We start from the raw sequence: 26,124 nt of genomic DNA, 5'->3' as shown, positions 1-26,124 counted from the left end.
GGATGGATGGATGGATGGATGGATGGATGGATGGATGGATGGAGGTATAGATTAATGATTAGTTTCAGCATGGATAGATGGATGGTTTAATGCATCGATGGATAGATGGAGGGATAGACAGGATGATGCATGTATGGATGGATAGATAGATAGACAGAATGATGGATGGATAGACAGAATGATGGATGGATAGACAGAATGATGGATGGATAGACAGAATGATGCATGTATGGATGGATAGACAGAATGATGGATGGATAGACAGAATGATGCATGTATGGATGGATAGATAGACAGAATGGTGGATGGATAGACAGAATGATGGATGGATAGACAGAATGATGCATGTATGGATGGATAGACAGAATGATGGATGGATAGACAAAAAGATGGATGGATAGACAGAATGATGGATGGATAGACAGAATGATGCATGTATGGATGGATAGACAGAATGATGGATGGATAGACAGAATGATGGATGGATAGACAGAATGATGCATGTATGGATGGATAGACAGAATGATGGATGGATAGACAAAAAGATGGATGGATAGACAGAATGATGGATGGATAGACAGAATGATGGATGGATAGACAGAATGATGCATGTATGGATGGATAGACAGAATGATGGATGGATAGACAGAATGATGGATGTATGGATGGATAAACAGAATGATGGATGGATGGATGGATGGATGGATGGATGGATGGATGGATGGATGGATGGATGGATGGATGGATGGATGGATGGATGAATGGTTTCATGCATGGATGGATGGATAGATGGATGACTTTGTGCATGTATGAATGCACTGATGGATGGACGGCATACAGACAGATTGACAGATGGAAGGATGGATGGATGGATTGGTAGTTGCATGTATGTACTATATAAATGTAATGATGGATGGATAGATAGATCGATAGACAGACACACAGACACACAGACAGATGGATGGATGGATGGATGCATAGACAGACTGATGGATGATGTATGGAAAGATATAATTATGGATAGATGAATGCATGGATGTTTTATGCATTGATAGATAGATAGATAGATAGATAGATAGATAGATAGATAGATAGATAGATAGATAGATAGATAGATAGATAGATAGATAGATAGATAGATAGATAGATAGATAGATAGATAGTTTTATGCATAGAGTACTTCCTCCCCCTATTGGCAGGTTGTCGGTTGGATCCCTGCTGCCTTGCTCCTGCAGTCACATGCCGAGGCTTTCATGAACTAGACACCCAGTTAGAGGTGAGTGAATGTGTACCAATGAATAAACTTTACTTACAGTCCTCACTAAAGCAACCTCCACCCTTGGTATATGGTGTGCCTCTGAAGGATCAGTGGTTACATCACTAATGAAACAAGGTAAAACTTTGTTCTCCACACCTCTGCATTTGGCCTAGAAAACTCTCAACACAAAGACATCCTCAACACGGATCCTTCGCATCACTGAGAAACCGGGGCCCGAGGTGAAAATGGATTTTGCCTGCATGAGCTGTTTTGTCAAAAACGCACAACCCAGGTGTGATTCACAACCCCGGCCTTTCGTTCCACCCGTCTGGGGAACGCATTTCTAAACGTGCGTGGAATCCTTCCCCTGCTGTGTCCTTGTGTCTTTGCACTTCCACTTTGAATGACTCGTCCTCCCATGTTCCTCCCTCTTTTCCCCTCGGTCTCTCTCTCTCTCTCTTGATCTCACAAGTGCTGCCCTGAATGGTTTTTCCTTAAATGGCGGTCCCAGCGGTTTCTCTTACAAATCCAATGGCACCTAGGAGGAGACAGTCGAGGCTGTGATCCAGTTGCATCCCGGAGGACTCAAACTGAACGACCTCCACCAATGAGGAAGAGTTGCTAACTTCACCAATCTTAATTTGGCCAGTTCTCTATCTCTTTCTTTCTCTCCCTGTGGAGACTCGCGGTGGTGTCAGGGTGGCAATGTGCTTTTTTGGGAAAAAACAATTAATGCTTGGCTGTCCTTGTATCGTCAAGTGGATCCAATTTGCTTTAGGGATCAGATACACTTGTTCCATGCAGACTCTCTTTGATTGAGTAAGTTGATACAGCTATTAGCATGAGGCCGGGTTCTTCTGCGGTGACATTGAGGGAGTACAGTGCTGCATTTGTAGACGTTTCTCCATCTTAAAGAGACAAGACATAAGGGAAATGCTTCCTCCTGAGGCTGCACCTCCTTTCAATTTGCATCTCTGCATTTAGCAATGAATGTAACTCCAGCATGTGTACATTGTCGAACGAGTATCTGAAATGTTCTGTGGAGAAATCCCATTTCAGGGTTCAATGGCTCTTCCGAGGCTGCTCATCCGGGCAGCCGTGAAATACACGCTCTTGTACGGCTTGTCTATTCAATCAATTTCCTCATTTTCAATTACTGACATTACTGCTCTGCATGCTGCTGTGTTTTCTGTTGTTTTTTTTTTTGCAGGAAAATGCATGAAACCAGTTTTGGGTCGATCAAAGCTGGGGGCGGTTAATGTAGCTGCAGATGAGCGGATGATATTTACACTGAAGTACACATTTCTCTTTTCTCTTCCCTGGACAGATCGCTTTAAAAGAAGACCTTGAACTGTGCGGTATGTAAAGGAAAACATAAATCTGACTTCTAACAATTGAGGAATTTGCGTTTGAGCTTGTTCAAAAGACTGGAGGAATGTTGCACCGCTCAAAAGCCTGTTACCTTGGCGAATCTGCGGTTTGATTGCCAAGCCAGTGCTGCATTCAAGTACAAGTGCAACTCTAAAAATGTAGCATAATGCACAGAGAGTTTTCTGGGGTGGCAGTAGCTCAGTCCATATGGGCTTGACTTTGCAACCAAAGGGTCGCTGGTTCAAATCCCAGCATGGACAAAGTTTGGCAAGTGGACTGGTGGCTGGAGAGGTGCTGGTTTACTTTGTTTTGGAGGTCTCACTCCTAGTCTTGTGTCACTTCCTGTCTCTGTGTGTGCTCCCTGCCTTGATTGGCTGCACCTGTGCCACACCTGTGTCTGATTAGCCCTGCCAGTATTTAGCCTGTGTGTTTCCTGCCCTCTGTAACACTGCACACACCAGCTCCTGCTCCCTTCTGTGTTTTCACTCAGACATTTTTGGATTTTTATTAAACTTGGACATTTGGCGTGAGTTTTTCTTTGCTTTTACAATTTTATGAATACATCTAATACATCTTTAAAGTCTGTTTCTACCCAATGTGCTGCAAAAGCGCCCCCCCTGCAGACCCGGACCACTTAAAGTCAAAACATTGAATTTACAGTGTTTACCTTTTACTGCTTTTCACAGTTTTTGTGCATTTATGTGCATTTATGACTACACATGGTTCGTGCACATTATGCTATACATCTTGAATTATGCTGCAATTATCATCATGTGTCGGTCATTTTAAATAGAGGTGCAATCATTTGTTCTATCACCTGCTTTGCAATACAACACTGAAATGGAAGATTCAAATAGAAGAGCATTCCTTGTGAATTGCCTGAATTTGGGACCTTTAGTCTTTGGCAGTAAGGTTGAACACTCCCCTCCAAACATCAATGCTGTGATTGGCTGTGAATGTTGTTACTCCAAAGGAAAAGTCGTGGTGTAAATACTTGAGTTTGAATGTATAACCAAGTGTCAGTCTGTAAATGTTAAACAGAAAGGTCCTTTGTCCTTGACACATACATAAATGTGTCATCAGCATAAGAAGAGAGTCTTTGGTTATCTTCTGAGGTAAGTTGCTTGAAAAGTCGTGGTGTAAATACTTGAGTTTGAATGTATAACCAAGTGTCAGTCTGTAAATGTTAAACAGAGAGGTCCTTTGTCCTTGACACATACATAAATGTGTCATCAGCATAAGAAGAGAGTCTATACTTCTTTAACTTGGTTATCTTCTGAAGTAAGTTGCTTGTAATATCAAAGATGGAGCCAGTTGTTGATGCTGGCTCTTTCTTTGCTGTCTGATTCAGTCAGTCCCTCACCTCTTTCCTTTCTCTCTCTCATACACACAAGGTCATACCTCTGAAGACCGGCTGCATGCCCCCCGTGTGCATTTTATATTAAAAATGTCACACATCCCAGCTACAGTCCTCCCTCTCAACGGCTGGATCTGATAGTTTACTCACCAAAAGGGATAACGCCGCAGTGATTTAAATTTAAACCAAGTCAGATAAGCCTCCGCGGTTACACATAACAAGAGTTGTGGTTGCTTTTTGATGTCAGAGAGAATAATCAGGGGGTGAATCAGAATATAAGGGGTATTTTATCTTATCCCTTTGATGGTATTTCCTTGATATTCCTTGATCTTTCAGATGAAATAAATGCAGCCGTGGGGATAAAATGGTATTCAAATGTAAATGAAGGTCTAAAGTGTCTTATTTAGGCAGCCTGGGCTCAAACAAATCACAATGTCATACTGCAGAGTCTACACTGCTATTAACCATGCAGGCTGCACTTCGCAAGGCAAAGCAATAATGCTCAATGTGTCTATCAGAGGGGTTGGTGGGTAAGCCCATAATGCAATATCTCATCTGCTTCTAGAGGGATTTCATAAAGGCAATCACGTCCACACAGAATCCTAACAAGTTTCCCTTTTTGTTGCTGCTTTCTCACACTTTTTGTTTCATTATGCACTGATGTTTTTTTCAATATTTGACAAGTAAGGACTGCAGGTGGACCAGTTTATCACCTGGACTCTTCTGCAGTCAATCAAGCTTTATTTATAAAGCACATTTCATACAAATCAAATGCAATTCAAAGTGCTTTACAGTGATTGAAAAACAAGAAAACAGCAGAAGTAAAAAAATGGCAAATAATAATAATGATAATAATAAAAATTGAATAAAATAGAGACTAATGCACATCAATTATAAAATATGTGTAATTAAAATAACTTAAAGCATCAAAATTAAGAATGCAAGTAGTTAAAATAGTTTTTAAAAGGGGAAGGATAAGAGTGAAAATTCAACTTAAGGCTGAAAATATCAATAAAAATTGAAAATAAATAAAAATAGAATAAGATAACATTTAGAATTATTCAAATAATAAAGCAGCATTTAAATCAATATTACAGTAAAAGGTAAGCATTAAAAAATAAACAAAATTAAAAATATAAAAGCCAGATTGAATAAATATGGTTTTAGTTTCCAGAGCCATGCTGTTGTAATATGCACAGAATGTGCAAGGACCTCCCTGAAAAGGTTTTCCAGGATTATTCCAGGTCTCATATATTTCTAACATTTTCCCTCAATAAATGAAATACTCTAATACTGCTAATTTACAGGTTTATTCTTGTAAAATTAAGATTTTCTGATAAATATATGACTATTAACCATATCCATGTTAATTCACAACTTTTATCTTTTAGTTTCAAGACTTTTGTTTCTTTAAATGTACAACCTTTTCTCTGATGACCTTGTTCTCATAAATGTATGAGTTAGTCTCAAAATTTAACATTTTTCCAACCTTAGATGAGGCCTTCAAACCACAGTTGTAAACAAAAGTGACAAACCTCATTAGGTAAGCAAAGTAAGGAGGACAATGGAGAGGAACTAATGCTCAACCATGCTGCCACCTAGTAAAATAAACTCCCTCTCTCTCATTGGTCATGTTCCTTATTTAGATTTTCCACTGTGGATCATACCTGAGTCCTCTCAGAGTGGGACGGCTGTGTGTCATCCTCCCTGCTTTTAAAGCCGGGGCAGTGGAAGCGTCTGTGCCAGCCGGGCACACGGAGAAAATGACAGCCTGCCATATGGACCACCAGCCGTGGTCTCACACAGCAAGTCAACCTGGTCACTTTATAAATCTGTTCCATGCAGTCTGGTCCAAACCAGCCCCGCTGGGATCCCTCCCTGTCCTCCTGATTAGCCGGTCCACACCGCATTAAGAGCCTCAACCTCAACACTTGTCTCTGCTCGGATTACATTGCCGGGCCGGTGGGCTGCAACCAAGCACTGCACCTCCACGTGTAAATAAGACTTAAAAAAAGAGCCCACACTTTGCTGTATTTGGGACTCACTGAGATATAACACCAACCAAATGCCATCCATCTATTTATTGCAGCGACTCAGCAGTTTGTTTGGGCTAATTGGCACGGGTGATTAATTATTATATAACCCATGACAGGCCATGGTAAATTGGAATTAAATGACTGGCTGACATTGCATGTCCCAGTTCAGTTGTGTAATAAGCTGAGAAGGATTCATTCGGCGAGCGCGGTGCATTCATCTTCCCCCTGCACTCTTTCAGTGCTCAGTGACTCGGCTGAGGAGGGAGCTACTCATGTTTGGAGGTAAACACAGTCACATTTATGACACTTAAAGGGACTCGGTGTGTCTGGATGATGTGTGCTCAAATGCCAAAGATTCAGCTGTCATATAAAGCAGCTGTCAGAGACAAAGGAGCAGCAGTCAGCAGCTTTACAGAGAGATGCTGAGGAGTATCACCTCATAAACATCCTTATGTTTAAGATTAATGACCTTTTTTCACACAAAGTTTGGAAATGAAATATATCATCTATATGGCAGCACTAGCTTGCAAGGAAATGTTAAAAAAAAATGTGTGTTAATAATAATTTTACATCTTTGGTTACATATGTGTAGTTCAAATATAATGTATGTTGTGTTAGATATTTATTTTTTGCATTTTCTGAATTATTTAGCTTTACATTCTATTATTTCATTTTTTAATTCCATTATTTTATTTTATTTTTAAAACTCAATTATTTTACTTTATTTTAAAATTCCATTATTATTTTTTTCCCATTCTATTTTATTTTATTTTCAAATTCCATTATTTAACTTTATTATTTACATTCCATTATTTAATTTTATTTTTATATTCTAAAATTCATTTTTACAATCTATTTTATTTTTTAAACTCCATTGTTTTATTTTAATTTTTGCATTCTTTTATTTGATTTTTAAATCCCATTATTTTATTTTATTTATATAATCTAACATTTAATTTTAAATTATATTTTATTTTTTAAATTCCATTGTTTTGTTTTTTTTTGCATTCTTTTTTTTGATTTTTAAATCCCTATTTCATTTTTAAATTCCATTATTTTATTTTATTTCTATTTTCTAACATTTAATTTGAAATTATATTTTATTTTTTAAATTTCATTGTTTTTTTATTTTTTTACATTCTATAATTTGATTTTTAAATCCCTATTTTATTTTTAAATTCCATTATTTTATTTTATTTTTACACTCCATTATTTTATTTTATTTCTTTATTCTAACATTTAATTTTAAATTCAATTGTTTTATTTCATTTTTACATTCTATTATTACATTTTTAAATCCCTATTTTTTTTTTACATTCCATTATTTAATTTAATTGAATTTTTACACTCCATTATTTTATTTTATTTGCATTAAATTAAATGTTTGGGGCATTTTGTCAATTTTTAAATGTATTTTTCAACATATTTTAGTAAACAGTGAAATGTCTTTTTTAATTGAATTTACATATTTTGCTATTGGTGACATTTATTTAGTGTTAAATAGAAAGTTTTTGCACTTGTCCTTTAGATCCACAATTAAAAAAAACCTCTCTTTTCCACCACACTGGATGTTCTTTACATTTTAACCACATCCTTCACTCTCATGCTTTTTTAAATCACTAAGGTATTCCTCATGGAGTGTCCACATCTGCCTTCCATACTGTGTTCATCTGAACACTCTGCTGGAGTAAATGTTGGAATAAGACAAATGAACTGTCAGCATGAAATCTAATGAAGGCTGAGGCTCAGTACCTGTTGTGGTAGCTGGCTTTCTAAGTGTCTGTAGTGGAACTGTTGGTTCTGTGTGAGACATTGCTCCTGCTTTTTTATCATTTCTCACACTTTAGAGGGTAAATACCTTCAAACTTCTCCTTCTAATCCTCTCTTCTATTGTTTTCCTGTTTTATTTTGGAGGTCTCACTCCTAGTGTTGTGTCACTTCCTGTCTCTGTGTGTGCTCCCTGATTGTCTGCACCTGTGCCACACCTGTGCCTGATTAGCCCTGCCAGTATGAAGCCTGTGTGTTTCCTGCCCTCTGTAAGTGCACACTCCAGCTCCTGCTCCCTGTGTCCTCCTCCTCCTCCTCTTCCTGCTCCCTTCTGTGTTTTCACTCAGACATTTTTGGATTTTTATTAAACTTGGACATTTAGTGTAAGTCTTTCTTTGCTTTTACCATTTTGTGAATACATCTTTAAAGTGTGTTTCTACCCAATGTGCTGCAAAAGGTTAAAACAGCTGTTCCACTGAGCGCCCCCTGCAGCAAGGAGGACTAAAATTCAAAACACTGGATTTGAAGTGTTTAACTTTTACTGCTTTTTCCAGTTTTTGTGCATTTGTGACTTTACATGGTTTGCACATAAACAAAGCAAGCTGGAGTTAGCTGAAGAACCTAATTGGGTTTGTGACACAGTATGACAGATGAGAGAAAATCATGAAGTGCATAAAGAGCTTAGCCCAGGCTAAAGCTAGCTGATGGCTAATGTGTCTGGAATTCATCAAGCTAGCTAGCAAGACTTGCAAAGACAAAAGAAATGTTTCTTGATGTTTATATTAGAAACAATGAGAACGCCAAACTTACATGAAAAACATTGAACTGGAAACAAAGTATCTGAACTCAAAAACAATTTGAAAAAAATCCAAAATATTCATTGACTTGCAAAAAAATGAATACATCTGAAAAAGTATATTTAAGAATAACGCAAAAGGATTTTAACATTTTTCACACAAACCCCCAAAATATTTACAGACATGCAAAAAATAAATAAATATTAAATAAATAAATAAATGGACTTTGTATTTTTTTTGACATTTTTTGGTGGTATTAAAAATAGTTGTATGTTCCATAAAATATTATTTGAATTGTGTACATTTTCTTTTTTTTTTTTTTTTTTGCATTTCCTGAATTATTTTAGGTTTTCATGGAACATTTTTGCATTCGATTAATTGCATTTTGCATTTTATAATTATTTTTTTTGCATTTTGCAAAATGTTTTTTTTTTTCATTTCACAACATAATTTAGTATTAATTCAAATTTTTTTTTTTTACACTGAATTGAAATTGTTTACATGTTTTTTATTTTGTATTTTGTCAACTATTTTGTATTTTTTTATTCCAGGTACTTTGGTGTGATGCATTCAGGAACCTCAACGTATTCCGAAGAGACATCAAGCCATCCAATGATCATGCAGGTAAGACATATTATTCCACTGAAATATCGGAATATTATGTTTTCAATATTTTTCTTGAGTGTTAAAAAAAAAAAACATTCAAAGTCTAATTCATAATTTACATAAAAACATATTAATTTGTTGTGATCAGAGCAAAGAGTAGCCAAACGTCTGATTTCCCCTGAAGTAGTGCTCTGATACTGAATTTAAAAGGACTCAAAACTCAGCTGTTGCATTCGTTTTGCATGCTATATTGAATTTGCACTGTGTTAGCATCTGCAGCATGTTAGCTTGGGCCGTCACATACCCTGTGCCCCCATCCTATTGGCTGTAACAACCCTCTTACTGTAAATTATCCACAACACTTTTGCATCCCTAGCACAAAAAATGGAGCAACATAGCCAGATTTACAAGTCTGCTCCACTCTGCTTGTTTCCCTCCTCCTCTGCCTCTCTCTGCCTCCCTATCCCCCCATCTCTCTCCATCTCTAAATAATTACTTAAATGAATCTATTACCGGCCTGGCCTGGGCAGAGCATTAACTGAAATGCCAGTCTCCATGGGAAAGTGATGCATTCCAATGCAGGTAGAACGCTCCAGGAGAGGAGAGGGAGGAATTTTTAAAAGAGGGTCTTTGTTCTCAAGATCCAGGCTGAGAGGAGCGCTGCGTTGCCTACTTAAAAGACGGCTGTGTTCTTAAAGTAATGAACAAATTGCACACGTGTGAGGAGCGCCTTCAAAAGTGCGCTGGCCCAAAAATGCAGCTTGATGATCACCGTCAAAGGGGTTGATGAAATTGAAATTGGTGGGCCGGCATCAGATGTTGCTGCTATTAAACGGCGACCCTTTGATCAAGTGGATGTTGAAACTGACTGCTGCTGAGTGCTTGCTTTGTTCCCGTCCCTATGTGGCGTCTTGATCTCATTTTTGGACTCGCAGTGATGCACACACAGATTTCTTGATTCTCCTGCAGTCACAGAAGCCTCTGCAGCTTCTTTTTTAAAAAAGAAACGCCTTGTTGTTCACTTGAAAGGCGTTGGAAGTTTTGTTTAATTACAGCTTTGCTTTATGCAACGACATTTGAAATACTCTGAGGTTGTTCAGAGTGCTTCACCGCCTGTCATCATTGTAGCCTCTGCAATGCACACACAGACTGGCTCATGCTCCGGCCCCATATTTGATTTCATTTGATTAACATTTCAACACAGGAATCAAATCTGTGTTATGATTGCTTTGACTAAATGCAGAAGCATCGTTTTAATATTCCAAGATACACCCTTTTAATATTTATCTGCAGTCAGTCGGCTGCTGTGTCATCTGCAACTTCACTTCCAGTGACAGGAGGCTATTGCTTTTGACAGCTTCCTTATTAACATCATAGCCAATCACACCAATAGTCACATCACATTATTTTGACTGCATCTGCAACTGATAATTAAGCCCATCATGAGTGTTATCAATTATTTACTCAAGGAATTTAATACATCAACAGACAAAAACACTGCCAACTAAAATTTACAAAAACTATAACAACATTTAAATTTTTTTTTTTACACTGAATTGGTATTATTTAAATATTTGTAGGATTTTTTTTCAGTCAATTCATTTTAATTTATTTTATTTCAGGTGCTTTGGTGTGATGCATTCAGGAAACTCAACATAAGAGACGTCAAGCCATCTAAGAGGTAAGACATATTATTCCAAGGGATTATGGGAATATTGTGTTTTCAGTATGTTGCTTTTGGATTTTACTTCATCTTTAAAAAAATAAAAATAAAAAAAAATTAAATGATAATTTACATGCAAATATATTTATTTGTACTAATAAAGAGAAAAAGTAGCCAAATATCTGATTTTCCTTGAAGTGGTTCTCTGATATTAGACGTTTAAAGCACTCATATAAGTGTATAATATGATGTCATCCATAAAACATTAGAATTTTCCTTTAATCAATGCAATGCATGTCCTTGTGTATATATTGCAAATGTTAAATCGCATATCATGACACATATCCTTATTATCGCGACATATTGACTCATATCTCCTGTATTGTGACGTAAATTGTACATGTTTTTTTCAGCACCTTTCAAAAGGTATGCTATTGTAAAGGTCAAAATTTCACTATCATGATATTATTGCGTCCCCTGTATCGCGATACATATATAATATCACAAGATTATTGCAAACAGACTTCCCTTTTTTAACACCTTCCAAGACAACCTCTGAAACTATTAAGAACAGCAAGTATTTTCTGATCTAATGCTTGTTTGCTACATTTTTACTTAAGGTACAGTAAATATCCATGTTTTGTTTGTGCAATATTTTGAATTCACCTCCTATATCGCGATATGTCTGATAGCACAAGCATATCTTTTTAGCACCTCCTGATATAACCTCTGAAAGTCTGCAAAATACAAGAATCTCTGATGTAGTGTTTGTCTGGTGAAGTTTTGGTGAAGGTTTGATGGAGGACCATGTTTCACTATCATGATATATTGTGATAGTGGAGCCCTGTGTCATTGTATGTATTGTATCGCAATATTGCAAATGCAGAGCCCCTCTGAAAAATTCAAACTTGATAACTACTTCCTGATTTAATGTTTCTTAAGTAGTTGTCTGGCTGAGGTATGAGAAATATCCATGTTACAGTATCGCGATATACTGCATGGCAACCTCTATATCGTGATATAGTATTGCAACATTATTGCTAATGTATGCCTTCTGAGCACCGTCCATAACAAGCTTTGAAAATGTTAAATACAAGGATTTTCTGATCTAATCCTTGTATTGTACATATTGAGTTAAGGTTAAGTCAATGTCCATGTTTAGTTAGCGCAATATTTTGAATTAGCCTCCAATATCGCGATATGTATGACATCACAAGCATATTGCAAATGCAATGCTCTTTTGAGCACCTCCCAAACAACCTCTGAAATTTTCAATATATAAGGATTTTCTGATGTAGTGGTTTTTTTTGGTGACGTTTTAGTCAAGGTCCATGTTGCATTATCACAATATATTGGGATAGTGGTGCCCTGTGCTTTTGTGTGTTTGGTATTGCAATATTGCAAATGCACAGCCGTTTCTTGAAACATGACTTCCTGTTTTAATATTTCTTAATAGTAGTTGTCTGGCTGAGGTATGAGAAATATGCATGTTACAGTATTGCAATATACTGAATCGCAACCTCTACATCTTAATACACACTGTATTGCAAGATTACTGCTAATGTATGCCTTCTGTGCACCGCTTGTATCATGACACATATGGAGTTACAAGATCTCTATTCCTGCAAACTAGAGTTGCCTTCTTGTTTTGTGGCAGCTTTAAACGTACTGTATGTCTCTTTAAATGCACAAAGAATGTAACTTATGCCAAGTTGAATTCACTCTCAGTGCTTAAGTACAATAGGCTTTCTTTATTTTACCTTCTCTGGCACTCACAGCAGTTTAGACACTAACTACATCTTAAAAAATGACCATTAGAGGCTCAGGTACATTTGCTGCAGAAGGTGTTCTTTTTGATGATACCGTTCTCATTTCTCCACGCAAACCAAAGGAGTAAACATTTCAGTCTGAATAATGTACTTGGTGGAAAAAGGGCCTAATAGTCTAAATCTAATTATACTTTCAAATGGGAACAAAAGCCAGTAGCTCCAACTCTATTGTATAAGTTGGATGTGAACAAGCTATTGCAGCACTTTCATCCTTTGATTGGGTCAGAGAAGCCTCGAATGTTACATTCCCAGTCACTTTACACACAAACACACTTAAAGACACTCAGCTTGGGGGACTTTTGGGGGGAAAGAACAAAGACGTAGGCGAACACTGTGGTGCTGTGGCTGTCGTCCTATTTTTCAGAGACACTTTAAACAATCAATGCCGTCTCCAGAGTAATCCATATTCTCCATATCCGTGTTTTGAAGACATAAAACATCAATTAGGGTGTCAAATTTTATTCAGAAGTCACGGATGATAAGTAGGGCATACAAATGAGGCCTGGGTGCACACATACGCCCTCAGAAAGGGTCATGAATACACTGTACGCATGCATCTTTCCCCCTCTCTTCTTGCATCTCACACACAAACACACACTCACCCCCGAAAGCAATCTTTTTTCTTCTTCTTCTTTTTTTTTTTGAAAAGCAGGGGGGTTGAGAGGGGCGTGGAGCGTGGCTCTTGCTAGCTAACGTACATAATGAAAAGTGCAAGCTCTGTCATTTTCTGCAGATAAAAGTGTTCTGATGAGAGCCGGAGACAATAGCAGCGCATTAATCTCCTTGACGTGCCGAGCTTTGGCTTTAAAACACTCCCCACACCCCCCCCCCCCCCTCCTTTCCATGGACCTCTATCTATCTGAAGCTGTACTCCCCGAAACCACATTAGTTCACATGCACGTTGCACAGGGAAATGCTCCTCTGCAAACATTGCATAAAGGAAATTGGCAGAAAACACAAACAAAGCAACGACAAATGGAACCATTTTCATTTATGCACACACGTAGGAAAGTGAGGCATGAAGAGGAAGTACTTGGCATTTAGCAATAATGAAACATTTTTTACTCCACAAACACATCAACACTGTGTGTTATTCAAAAAATGGAAATGCATTTCACAAGGGAAGCCTTAGACGCTCTGATACATGCAACAATAAAAAGCTAGCCAATCACATCACTGTAGTACTAGCCAATCACATCACTGTAGTACTAGCCAATCACATAACTGTAGTTCTAGCCAATCACATCACTGTAGTACTAGCCAATCACATCACTGTAGTACTAGCCAATCACATAACTGTAGTTCTAGCCAATCACATCACTGTAGTTCTAGCCAATCACATCACAGTAGTTCTAGCCAATCACATCACAGTAGTTCTAGCCAATCACATCACAGTAGTTTTTGACAATCACTTCACAGTAGTACAAGCCAATCACATCACTGTAGTTTCAGCCAATCACATCACAGTAGTTCTAGCCAATGACATCACAGTAGTTCTAGCCAATCACATTACTCTAGTTCTAGCCAATCACATCACTGTAGTACTAGCCAATCACATCATTGTAGTTCTAGCCAAACACATTACTGTGTTTCTAGCCAATCAGATCCCAGTCGTTTTGGCCAATCACATCACAGTAGTTCTAGCCAATCAGATCACAGTAGTTTTAGCCAATCACATCACAGTAGTTCTAGCCAATCACATCACTGTAGTTCTAGCCAATCACATCACAGTAGTTCTAGCCAATCATATCACTGTAGTTTTAGCCAATCACATCACAGTAGTTCTAGCCAATCACATCACAGTAGTTCTAGCCAATCACATCACAGTAGTTCTAGCCAATCACATCACAGTAGTTCTAGCCAATCATATCACTGTAGTTTTAGCCAATCACATCACAGTAGTTCTAGCCAATCACATCACAGTAGTTCTAGCCAATCACATCACAGTAGTTCTAGCCAATCATATCACTGTAGTTTTAGCCAATCACATCACAGTAGTTCTAGCCAATCACATCACAGTAGTTCTAGCCAATCATATCACTGTAGTTTTAGCCAATCACATCACAGTAGTTCTAGCCAATCACATCACAGTAGTTCTAGCCAATCACATCACTGTAGTACTAGCCAATCACATCATTGTAGTTCTAGCCAATCACATTACAGTAGTTCTAGCCAATCACATCACTGTGTTTCTAGCCAATCGGATCCCAGTCATTTTAGCCAATCACATCACTGTGTTTCTAGCCAATCAGATCACAGTAGTTTTAGCCAATCACATCACAGTAGTTCTAGCCAGTCAAATCACAGTCGTTTTAGCCAATCACATCACAGTAGTTCTAGCCAATCAAATCACAGTCGTTTTAGCCAATCACATCACAGTAGTTCTAGCCAGTTACAGTTTTCCAGGGTTTTCCATGTCCTTGGTTAGGAACAGGCCTTAATGCCATTTAGCCAATCACATCACAGTGTTTCTAGCCAATCAGATCACATAAGTTTTAGCCAATCAGATCACAGAAGTTTTAGCCAATCAGATCACAGTAGTTATAGCCAATCACATCACAGTAGTTATAGCCAATTACAGTTATAGTGGGTTTTCCATGTCGTTGGTTAGGAGTAGGCCTTAATGCCATTTAGCTACGTTAATATTCAAAGTCAACCTCTTCAGAGTCAGGCAAAGATGGTGGTTGGTGTTTTGGGGGGAAGTCCTAGTCAACTTTCCCTAACCAATCACAGTTAAATATGGCAGGACCAGACAGACTTATAATAGAAACAAATCCATAGCATGTAAGCACAGTGAACACTAGCTACTAGCTATTGCTTTGACTTTAAAATCCCAGTTGTGTGTGCAGTGAGGAAACCACATCCACACTGGCGTATCTCTGTGAAGCTGTGATACAAGTCAGACTTCTGTTTCCTTTTCTTCCTCTGACCTTCACAGTATCTCTGCAGCCCACTCCCCCACACAGACTCAATAAGATGAATCCACAAGTGCCTTATATTCCTGCGTGTCTCTCTAATGGCGTGTGTTAAGCAGCGTCGATCTGTCTCACTATAGCAGCGTGGCATCTGCAGGGCTTGTGACTGAATGCACACATCTCGTTTTGAAAAGCTAACAGTCATAATCTCAAATATCAAGGTATACGGTAAGTGTTGTCAGTCTGCCCTCCTCTCTCTATTGCTTTTTAATCTCCTGTTGCCAAGTGATGTCGGCGAATAGCGTTTTGAAGGACAGTTTGAATCGTGTCACGCACACTTTAGGAGTCTCTGCTTTCATTCTGAGGCGGACAGATCGCTGATGTTTGTGCTGATGCTTTCCCCCCTTTGATCTCCGAGAGCGATCTGATCTGGCACGTCGAGTCCACAATCAGATCGTGGCATAAGATCTCTTCAGCAGGTTTTTGTGTCTTTTCTTCTCCGGCTTCCCTCTGAAGTTGAACGCCGCTGCTCTTCTCTGCTCTGGTCATTCAGCAGCGCCCTGATTTGCATTCCTACCTCCCGGCAGCACAGTGCGGATACAGTCCTCGGCGAAAGCCTCGCTAAGGGGCATCTAAGTGGTTGTTGATCAAAAAGGAGGTCACTTGCCTCTGCTTTTTACAGTATTAAGAAGAAGCAGGATTTAGAGCCAGCAGTCTGGTCTCTAGAAATCTGAAGTAAGGCCCAGGCAGCAGCTGAGACAATAAAAGATCCCTTCAGCACATGGATCAATAAGGCACACCCGCTGCAAAAGCAGGTAACCTTTGTCAGACAGCAGAATTATTAATCCAAGCTGGTGCAAAGCTGTTATCAATCTTGCTAATCTCTACTCTCTAAATGACTTGCGACTTTGGAGTTTAAAAGAAACGGCTCGGTGCAAGATTGGCTTCCAAAGCTGCTCAATTCGACGCCTTGGTGTTTGACGAGCCAGAGTTAACCTCAGAGCAATGAGGCCAATACAAGACAGGAGTAAATGTATTTAAACGCCAAAATACTGTGCGTGTATTCGCCCTCTTTGCCATGCAACTTGCTCCTTTTGTGTCAAATTGCGTGCTTGTGAGTACCCAAAGACACAAGGCCAGTTGTGCTAATTAGGGCTGGAATCAAGAGACAGATTCCACATTAGTTTTTGAGGCGTTTGCGCCTTTATGATGGGACAGCTGAAGAGAGACAGGAAGTGGAGAGTGGGGGGAAGACATGCAGGACACGGTCGGGACTGGGAATCAAACCGGCGACCTCTGCGACGAGGACTATAGCCTCTGTATTTGGGGCGCTTAGACTGCTAGGCCACCAGCGCCCCAGCTTCCATTATTTTACACACCTAACCAGATAATCTGACCTCCTCACTCACTTCCCTTGAATGAACCAATGCCTGTCCTTTCCTCACACCGTCTGACTCAATGCTGATTGGCCCCCGCTGGTGTTTGCCTCTCTGAAGACATACAGTGCCTTGTACTCACTGTATGTGTTGGCTCCTTTTAATAAAGCTTCAATTGACTGTATTTCCTCCCTGAATTTTTAATATTCCATTTACGTTTCCTGCCTGAGGCTTTAAGGTACCCCTCCTTTTAACACCAGTCGTCATCGTTGCAGCGCCAACTGTCCAGCTGACCCTGAGATCTGTCGTGTCAGAACTAGAGGACCTTTTTTTCTCTCTCTCAGGATACTTGCAAGTCATATTTTGCAAGCTGCAGTTGCACCTCCATGCTTTTGGTATCCATCTAGCTGACTACCTATAGGCCTGACATCATGCATCATGGGGTTGGTGTCCCCCATTGCCTGGTTAGCTCGGGCAAGGTGGAATCATTCGCAGCCTTCCTCACAGGCCTTTCAGGAAACTTTAACACATTCACTTTGGCATTTTCCAGCCCAGTTGATCAACAACTCCAAGATGCAACCACAAACAGGATGCCGTGCTGTTCGGGCGGCCAAATCCGTCAGCTAATGAAGTAGCCTCGTGTAAGCCTAAGCCCCTAGCAATTGCCAACCTCTCGTTCTCATCCACATATGGTCACTGCTGGCTCTGTGGAAGAAACACTGCAACAACCATAACGCCGAACATACTGCTTCAAATAGTGAGTGCCTTCGTCCAGATCACTCCATGATCCCATGGGATCCAATAAAGATGTCCTCCTTCTTTCAAGGCTGTGACAAACATGACAAATGCTCTGTAATATGACCGGCCCCAGCCTCCAGGTAGCATTCTTCCACCTCCCTGATGCATCCCCTTAATAACACGTGTGCCCCCTTTCTGTGTTTCTGTGACTCGCGAGGCAGAGGGAAGTTCACAGGAAACTCCTAATGTGGCCTCTGACAAGTGCCTCCAACCTTGCTAACGATGACAGAGGAACTTCCCACACAATCAGCCACTGCATCAGTCTCCCGAGGAGAAGAGAAAGAGAGCGAGAGAGAGGAGCATGGAGAGGTAGAGACGGAGAAAAAGAGTAGGAATAAATGTGCGAGTGTGTGCGCAGGCTGGAGGCGCGAGCGAGGCAGTTACTTGGCACAAGTCGGTGTTTGTTGTTGTGTGTGTCAGATAAATAAAGACTGAAAGTAGAAGTGTGTAAGGTTTAGTGGCATCTCGCCGTGAGGTTGCAGACTGCAAGCAGCTGACAACCGCTTCCCATCATCCCCCGCTTACAAGCCACGTAGGAAGACCTGCAGAAGCAGGGACTCTTGAAACGTGCAAGGCCCACTTTGGAGGTATTAATGGTTCGTGGGTTCTGGAATCATGGTGGTGCGGACTCCCACAACTACAGCACCAAAACTCCATCAGCATAACCTTCACACTCTTCTCTTTGTTTTGCTGGAAGACTTGTTCAAGTCTGAATGGAGTCTGAATCCCAGGCACATGCATATTTTAAAGCTGCCTCATATTTGAGTTCAAGAACAAGTAAATAACTCTACCTCCAAGTTTGAAATAATCCCCAACAGCTGCTTAAGACAAGAGACAAATCTTTTAAAGAGGCTACTGAGATTTACATTAAAGTGTTTCCTTCATACATTATTTCTAAAATATTTTAATTACAGCTGCAGGAATTGAAGGGAAATGTGCTAATTAATCACATTTTTTCTTATCTCTTCTGAATGACCCTTAAAGGGATATTTCTCCAATTTCAATACTCTGATCAACATGGAAGGGAACAAATACGCCTGCTTTTTAAATTTGAATTTGCCCCTCCACATTTGCCCCGGCCCCCTGAAAAATAGCCTACCAGAGACGGTTATTTGGTTATTATTTATTTCACAAATAGTGTTATTTATTTCATTAATAGTGAAGATCCCGGAAAGGGTTATTAATATTTGGTTATGCGTGGCTTTCTGGAAAACAATAAATGTTTTACGTTTAGGCACCCCTGCGATCGTCACACTTTTTCTGTTACAAACTGACCCCGGCCCCCCATCAGAGAAGGGAACAGTTATGTGGCCCTCACAGGAAAAAGTTTGGGGACCCCTGTGCTAGACATTAAACAGAACCTAACAGAAAATGAAAATTAGCATTTGAAAACACTAAATAAAATGACTTAAGATGGACTTTGTTAGCATTATGCAAAAAGGTTGGACCATGAAAACTTCACAAAACAAACACAAACAAAACAAAACAGAGTGATGAATAAACTGTTAAGATAGAAAACACAATTACAGCTCTTTATTTACTTTTGCCTTTTAGACATTTTTCCAACCAGACCTTGAACACATCATAACGCAACCTTGTGCAACATTGAATTAGCTTTAGTTGAGCCGTTTGTATCTTTCTAGCCTCTACAATGTTGGATTACTACAGTATATTTGATTAAAGGGAACTGCTTTGAGTGGACCTCACATGTTCAACCATCCTCCAGGCAACCGACCACCAAATTAGTTTTAAACTTGTCCCATCAAAGCATTAGTAACGTGAAAACTTTTGCAGACGTGCTTTATGTCTACTCGTCTACAACAACTCTGTCATATTTGCTGCAGTCCCAACATCACTGAAATCACTCGGAGGTCGTCTTTTCCAATTTTAAAAACCACCATCCCCCTGTAGGATTTCCACTTTTCAAACAGCCTTTTATGTATATATATATAAAAAAAAAAAAAAACACACCTCCCTTCAATAAACCCATTTTTATTAGATTCAACTTAGACAAATCCACTGGGAGCCAGAATCACTGCTACAACCCGCATCACATGACAGTGAATAATATGCCCACGAGCCTCTGACGACTGTTGGCAGCCAAACCAGAAAGTTTGTTTTCACTCGTCTTCAGCTGTCAGCTCGCATTTATAAATCAATCTGAGGAGCCGGTTGGTGTGCAGCCTATTGCTGTTTCATAACAGCCTCGTCTTGCTTAGTCAGACTCCCCCTTTTTTTCTCCCCCCCTCGCTCTCCCTTATTCTCTCCGTCTTTGTTTTCTCCCTTCATGTCTTTAATCCGTCACCTCTCATCTCGGCTGCGACGCTCGTGTTGTGATGCGATCATGGCAGAGGATGTCAGGGATCCTCATCGCGGCTATATATAATACGTCACATGACTCCTAGCATGGTGTGAATAAACTCATGTGTTGTCTTGGAGTGCTGCTGGGAAACTGCGCTCTGCAAGTTTCCTGTTATCTGTCTTAAGTGATGGGAATAGGAACCAAGCTGGAATCCAGGGAAAATAATGAATCATTCTCCTGATATGAGGCAGGATTTATGTGACACACACACACACACACACACACACACATTTGAGCAGTGGCAGTGATATTTAGATACAGCAGGGTGCAGTCGTTCTGTTCTTGAAGCACTGGAAGATTGCGATTGGTGGTGCAGCAGACTTCAAGGCAGCGGATGCCTCCCCGGGGATGGAGCCGTGCCATCGTCTGTGTGTGTTTACGTGCGTGTGTGTGTGTGTGTGTGTGTGACAGAGAGCGAGCCGGGGCATGTGTGTATTTATCAGCAGTGAAAACCTGCTACAAATGTCAAATGTGAATTCTGGCCTTCCGGTCAGTTGACACGCAGAGTTTCCAAGCGTGCTTGTCAGTCTGTCATCGGGTGGAGGCATCAGCGCGTGGCGGTTTGTCTCGGCGCTCGACATTCTAACTCTCAGCTGCACCCGGATCATGTTTTCCCCAATTAATTCAATTATACAGTCGTTTTCTGACTGATACTGTGAGTTTAGACGGGAGGGGGGAGGGGGGACGAGTGCCAAAAGGTGCTTGGGGATGCAGAGGGTGTTAGCATAGCTGTCACAGCTGATCTCAGTAAAGTGTGGCAGAGGAAGTCAGAACTTAGAGGCGATTTAACAAAGAAAGACAGATTTATATACTTTAGAATGTCAGAGGATAGAAACATGGATCTCCAAAGTCCTTTGTCTTGGAGGACAAATGTTGGATCCACCTCACATACACGTCAACAAAGAAGCCCTCCTGAGATTTATGAATGATCTGGCGCCATGTAGCAAAAAGTCTTTGCATTAGGAGCCAGAGTATGTTCCTGTTGAGTTGGCAAGAAGGTAGAGTCGGCATGGACTGAGTCTAAGAAGGTGGAAACAAACCAACATAGGACCCTTGTTTAAAGCCAGTCCAATCACGTTGATACTTCCCCTTGGGATTATTAATTCTGCCTCCCAGTATTCACGTAATCCCACTTGACTGAAACACATTTGTTGTTCTGCCATATACAGGGTCCAGAAACCCACCCCACTATGCCCTCTACTGATCAGTTTAGTAGCCTACCCCATGGCTCCTCATGCCCCCAAAAGCCTGAGATAGCAAGGACATATGTGCAAAGAGAGCCAGCACATCACTGGGGTCATCAAGTGGGCTCCTCCCTTCACTGAGGTTGTGTTAGGGTTAGGCACACGGCCCCTAAGAGAGGCTTAAGAGTTAACTCGACCCTTGTTTAAAGCCAGTCCAATCACGTTGATACTTCCCCTTGGGATTATTAATTCTGCCTCCCAGTATTCATGTAATCCCACTTGACTGAAACACATTTGTTGTTCTGCCATATACAGGGTCCAGAAACCCACCCCACTATGCCCTCTACTGAGTTTAGTAGCCTACCCCATGGCTCCTCATGCCCCCCAAAAGCCTGAGATAGACAGGACATATGTGCAAAGAGAGCCAGCACATCACTGGGGTCATCAAGTGGGCTCCTCCCTTCACTGAGGTTGTGTTAAGGTTAGGCACACGACCCCAAAGAGAGGTTTAAGAGTTAACTCGACCCTTGTTTAAAGCCAGTCCAATCACGTTGATACTTCCCCTTGGGATTATTAATTCTGCCTCCCAGTATTCATGTAATCCCACTTGACTGAAACACATTTGTTGTTCTGCCATATACAGGGTTCAGAAACCCATCCCACTATGCCCTCTACTGATCAGTTTAGTAGCCTTCCTCATGGCTCCTCATGCCCCCCAAAGCCTGAGATAGAAAGGACAAAGAGAGCCAGCACATCACTGGGTTCATCAAGTGGGCTCCTCCCTTCACTGAGGTTGTGTTAGGGTTAGGCACACGACCCCAAAGAGAGGCTTAAGAGTTAACTCTGGTGTTCCAGACAAAAAAGATAGAACATATAAAAACTAATGAAAGAAAGAGAAATCAAGTGAATCACAGATGTGTGTGATGTTGTTGTGGACGGCGGGCGGAATAAAAACACTGTGGTTAATCTACCAATCAGACACGTTCAGCATTGCAGGCCCTGCCAAGTACTACCCCCCTAGCAGTGGCTTTTAACTACCCCTGAACTAAATGTAGACCATGGTTCCTGTGGTTGGAAAAACGCCTTCTATTGTAAGTTAGGTGAGGCCAAAGATCTTGGTTTTGGTTCCTCTATTGTAGTCGAGTTGAGTTTGTTTGTAGCATGCCAAAATGCCACAGGTTGGAGCCACACCAGGCTTTAATGTTACCCTGTGTTGGTGCATGATTCCTTAAATTACTTCTGAACCAAGCCAAATCACCAACTGGCACAACTTAACTTGCAGCAAGCTAGGATTCGATTCAGCCAACGGCAATGGCACACACGTGTTTTTCTATCTTGAACAGCAGGAGGTGGAGCAGTAATAATTGCATGCTCTGAAAGATGTGTGTGTCATTGATTAATTTCACAATCAATGTACAGACTGAATTAAATATATGCCGCTGCTGTTGGAACATATCCACGGCTGTATATAAATGTTGGAAGTTGCCGTTCCATATAATAAATCAGCTTCATTGATGCTGCGTGTTTAATGTTCATACAATCACTCTCCTCCACGCTTGTATAAATACATGCCATCGCCTCAGCTCTGCAGAAGGTGTCACATAAGTTAGAAATAACAAAGTTGAACCATCACTGCATTAGTCCAACAGGCGCTCCCGGCAGTCACCAGACACCCTCAGCAGGCAGTGGAAAGCTGGTCATGCTACCAAGCTAGCAGGGTGTCAGGCACGAAGCTCCAACACCCTTTTTATTCCTGTCTGACAACGCAGCAGGAGGCCGCCATTACTGTCCTGGCAGGTCCCATGCACGCCATCAAACAGTAACAGTTCACTCCGTGAGACCATAACACAGTGTGTGAAGAGAGTGTTCTGCTACCTGACTGTCTGAGTTACTGCAGAGCATTAAAAGTGAGACTCTATTACGAGGATTCTCACTTCATGTTCAGAGCCGTGCCGCTGCTTCGTGTGTCTGTCGGGCGCTTTCAACACACAGCGGAGAAAGTCAGAGGTCAGCCTTGTGTTATCCTTGCTAACAATGATCAAGTCTCACACAGGAGGAGTATTACAGATGCATGTATGTCCTAGAGTCCTCGCCGACTCCACTGATTGGGATTGATGGATAGATTTCATTCTGCAGAGGCCCAAAGTTCACTTCTCTCAAGAGGAGGTCATGCAGTCCTCGGGTACTGAAGGCCTGAGGCATTAGAAATATCTCAAGCTATCCAAGTCTGTAGTATTTTAAAATCACTTATTACCAAGTGGCAAACTCCAGTGTTGACAAACGAAGGCATAAAAAGGCATGAAACTGCAGTTCCTTGTGTGTCCACTAGAGGCTGGCTGCAAAAGCCAAAGAATCCCCTCTAGGTCACATATTAAAATGCCTAACTTTACAGCTGGAATAAACATGTTTACAACCTTGTTTGAATTTTTTTTTTTGGTGTATGTTGCACATTTCTGTAGTCATGCACATTGCATGATAGATAATTGTTTTTATAGTGCATCCATTAAGACAATATTAAGTTGAGGGGTTAGCAAACATTTGCAAAGAGAGGTAGCTGTTGAGCTGGCCTGAGGTGTGTCAAAATGTTAGATTGAAGGCTGATTCATACTTCTGAGACTCCCCTACGCAGCGGGGACTGACGTGAACATGAGCACCACATGCTTGTGCGTCGATGTGTCCGCGTGGTGCAGCAATTCTCAGCCAAAAACACTTGAGGGCAGTGCGGTCTCGCCTGTTCCCGGCCCCGCCTTTATGTTAATCTACAGCTGAGACGGACGATGAGCGGCGATCCCGGAAGTGCTGTAAATGCAGGAATGCCACCAAGCTGACCCAATCACCGGGCTTGCAGTCACCCGTCAATTCTATTGGTAGTTACATTTTGGAGGAGGTGCAAGGGAGCTGACGGCTACACCATCACGATGCAGTAGTATGCATCAGCCTTGAGTCAGCAATGCCAATAAGGCGTAGACCATTGCTGGCTCTGCAGAAACCAATGTGTTCACCTCCAGACTCTGGGATTCTAGGGTCTAGTTGGCATGTGTCAGATTTTAATGCATGCTCAAAATGAATGACTGATATGTTTAATGTTGTTTTTCATCATCACAGAATAAACACTCAGCTGGTTAAATGATACACACACTTAGGAAGCTCCATATCAGTGAGGTAGAGTGGATATGATTGTCTCTATGTCATCTGATATCATCTTGTTTCTGCAGCAGCTATCAATCACAGCAACGAGGTTGAGCAATAAGACAGATGCAATGACCATGAAGTACCGGGGAGTTCACAAGGTTCTCATGGGTTCTTGGTCTTTTATCAGCTGGGCCCTGGGGTATCCACAAAACCCAGCCAGTGCATCATTCTCTTTATGGAAGATATTGCCTCTTGCTTGTGTTTTATATCCCTCCGTCCCCGTTCCCCGAGTGTCATTTGAAGTGTTTCGATAGAGAGAGAAATGCTGGAGGGAAGCCGGACCGTCCGGCGTCCTATAAAGAATGAAATAGTTGCCTTGAATACGAGTGTTTATTGAAGGAAATTGACTTCTCGCCTTATTGAGCACGAGGGGCATAAATGTGGATGTTACAACACACCTACAAAACACACATACACACAGGCGGTGCTTGGTGTGCAAGGAATGGACAAAATTAGGGAAATGCCACATGAAAGAGGGATTTTCAACTTTGAAGTAAGCTAAGTATTATTACAAATGCACCGGAGAGTCATTAATTTGAATGCCAGTAAGCAGTATGAGGTTGATTAAAAGCAGTTTTTTTTACAATACCTCCTTTTATGTCACTTTTCAAAGCAACATGAGGCAGCAGGAGTTTCAAAGAGGCGACAGAGTGTCCAATTTGCGGGGCGCACTGGCTGCAAAAAAAAAAAAAAAACCCTGCAAATTGTTTCATTTGGCAAGACTAAGAGGAAAAAATGAAACATATTTCAAGCGCGGACAAACTCTTGGCAAGGTGTTATGTATCATAGTGTACCTGAGGACAGAAATATAAACAGGATGGTGGCTAAATGGTGAGATTTGAAAAGGGAAGCGACTTTTGCTGCAAGTTTGTGTTAACTGTTGTAAGCAGATGTTTCTGAAGGCGGCCATATGTAAAAAACTGGATCCAAGATGCAGCTCTTTCTGTAATGTGTAATGTGTGAGCAGCCTTTCAGAGAGCTATGCAATCCCATGATGGCTCTGCATGATCTTACTACCCCCGAGCTATGTGCGTTTCAACTGGTTGGCCCAGGGTCTACATTTAGTTCAGGGGTAGTTAATCTCCCCCCTAAAAAGCCACTGCTAGGTGGGGTACTTTTCAAAGGTCCCAGGACTTTCAGGGGGCAGGGCCTGCAATGCTGAACGTGTCTGACACATCTGTGATTCTCTTGATTTAGCAGCTTGTAACAGTAGTCTTCTCTCAGCCCACCGTGAACGCGTCTCTCCCGGTGTTCCGGTTTTAAAAGTGACCCTGTAAACTGGAGACCTTCAGCTGAACGTGTCAGTGTTTGTGGAGTTTGTTCCTGAGAATGCAAACTAGTTTAGTTTTTATGAAGATTTCAAAATATCCTCATCAGATATTTAATGATGGTTTATGAGGGATGCATCCGGCTGAAAGTCTCCAGTTAACAGGGTCGCTGTTTAAACCAAAACACCGTGTTGAAACGTCTTTGCTACTCGCACCATCTAAAACAGCGCCAGCTGAGTCTCTTAATGCTAACAGGCTAACTGTTGTGTTGCTCATAATGATACCTGCCTGTCCGTCTGCTTCTATGGTGTCGTCTGTGATGAATGGCATTCCTCTTTGTTTTGC

The 26,124-nt window shown here is 40.9% G+C and overlaps 1 protein-coding gene across 5 annotated transcripts in view; it reads left to right on the top strand.

Moving 5' to 3' along the window:
• Positions 1-3,032: 3,032 nt before the first annotated feature.
• LOC117808278 (SLIT and NTRK-like protein 5) overlaps positions 3,033-26,124 on the top strand; it is a 94,481-nt gene continuing 71,389 nt past the window's right edge. For 3 of the 5 annotated variants that reach the window (XR_004630205.1, XM_034677923.1, XM_034677924.1), the window contains exons 1-3: positions 8,065-8,172; positions 9,138-9,210; positions 10,815-10,873. The gene's annotated coding sequence lies outside the window, so the exon portion shown is untranslated. The other 2 variants (XM_034677925.1, XM_034677926.1) reach the window with 2 other exon arrangements.

This window comes from Notolabrus celidotus, chromosome 24 (genome assembly GCF_009762535.1).
Source record: "Notolabrus celidotus isolate fNotCel1 chromosome 24, fNotCel1.pri, whole genome shotgun sequence".
In the NCBI taxonomy this organism is placed as follows: domain Eukaryota; kingdom Metazoa; phylum Chordata; class Actinopteri; order Labriformes; family Labridae; genus Notolabrus; species Notolabrus celidotus.
This window is presented reverse-complemented; position numbering and strand designations above follow the sequence as displayed.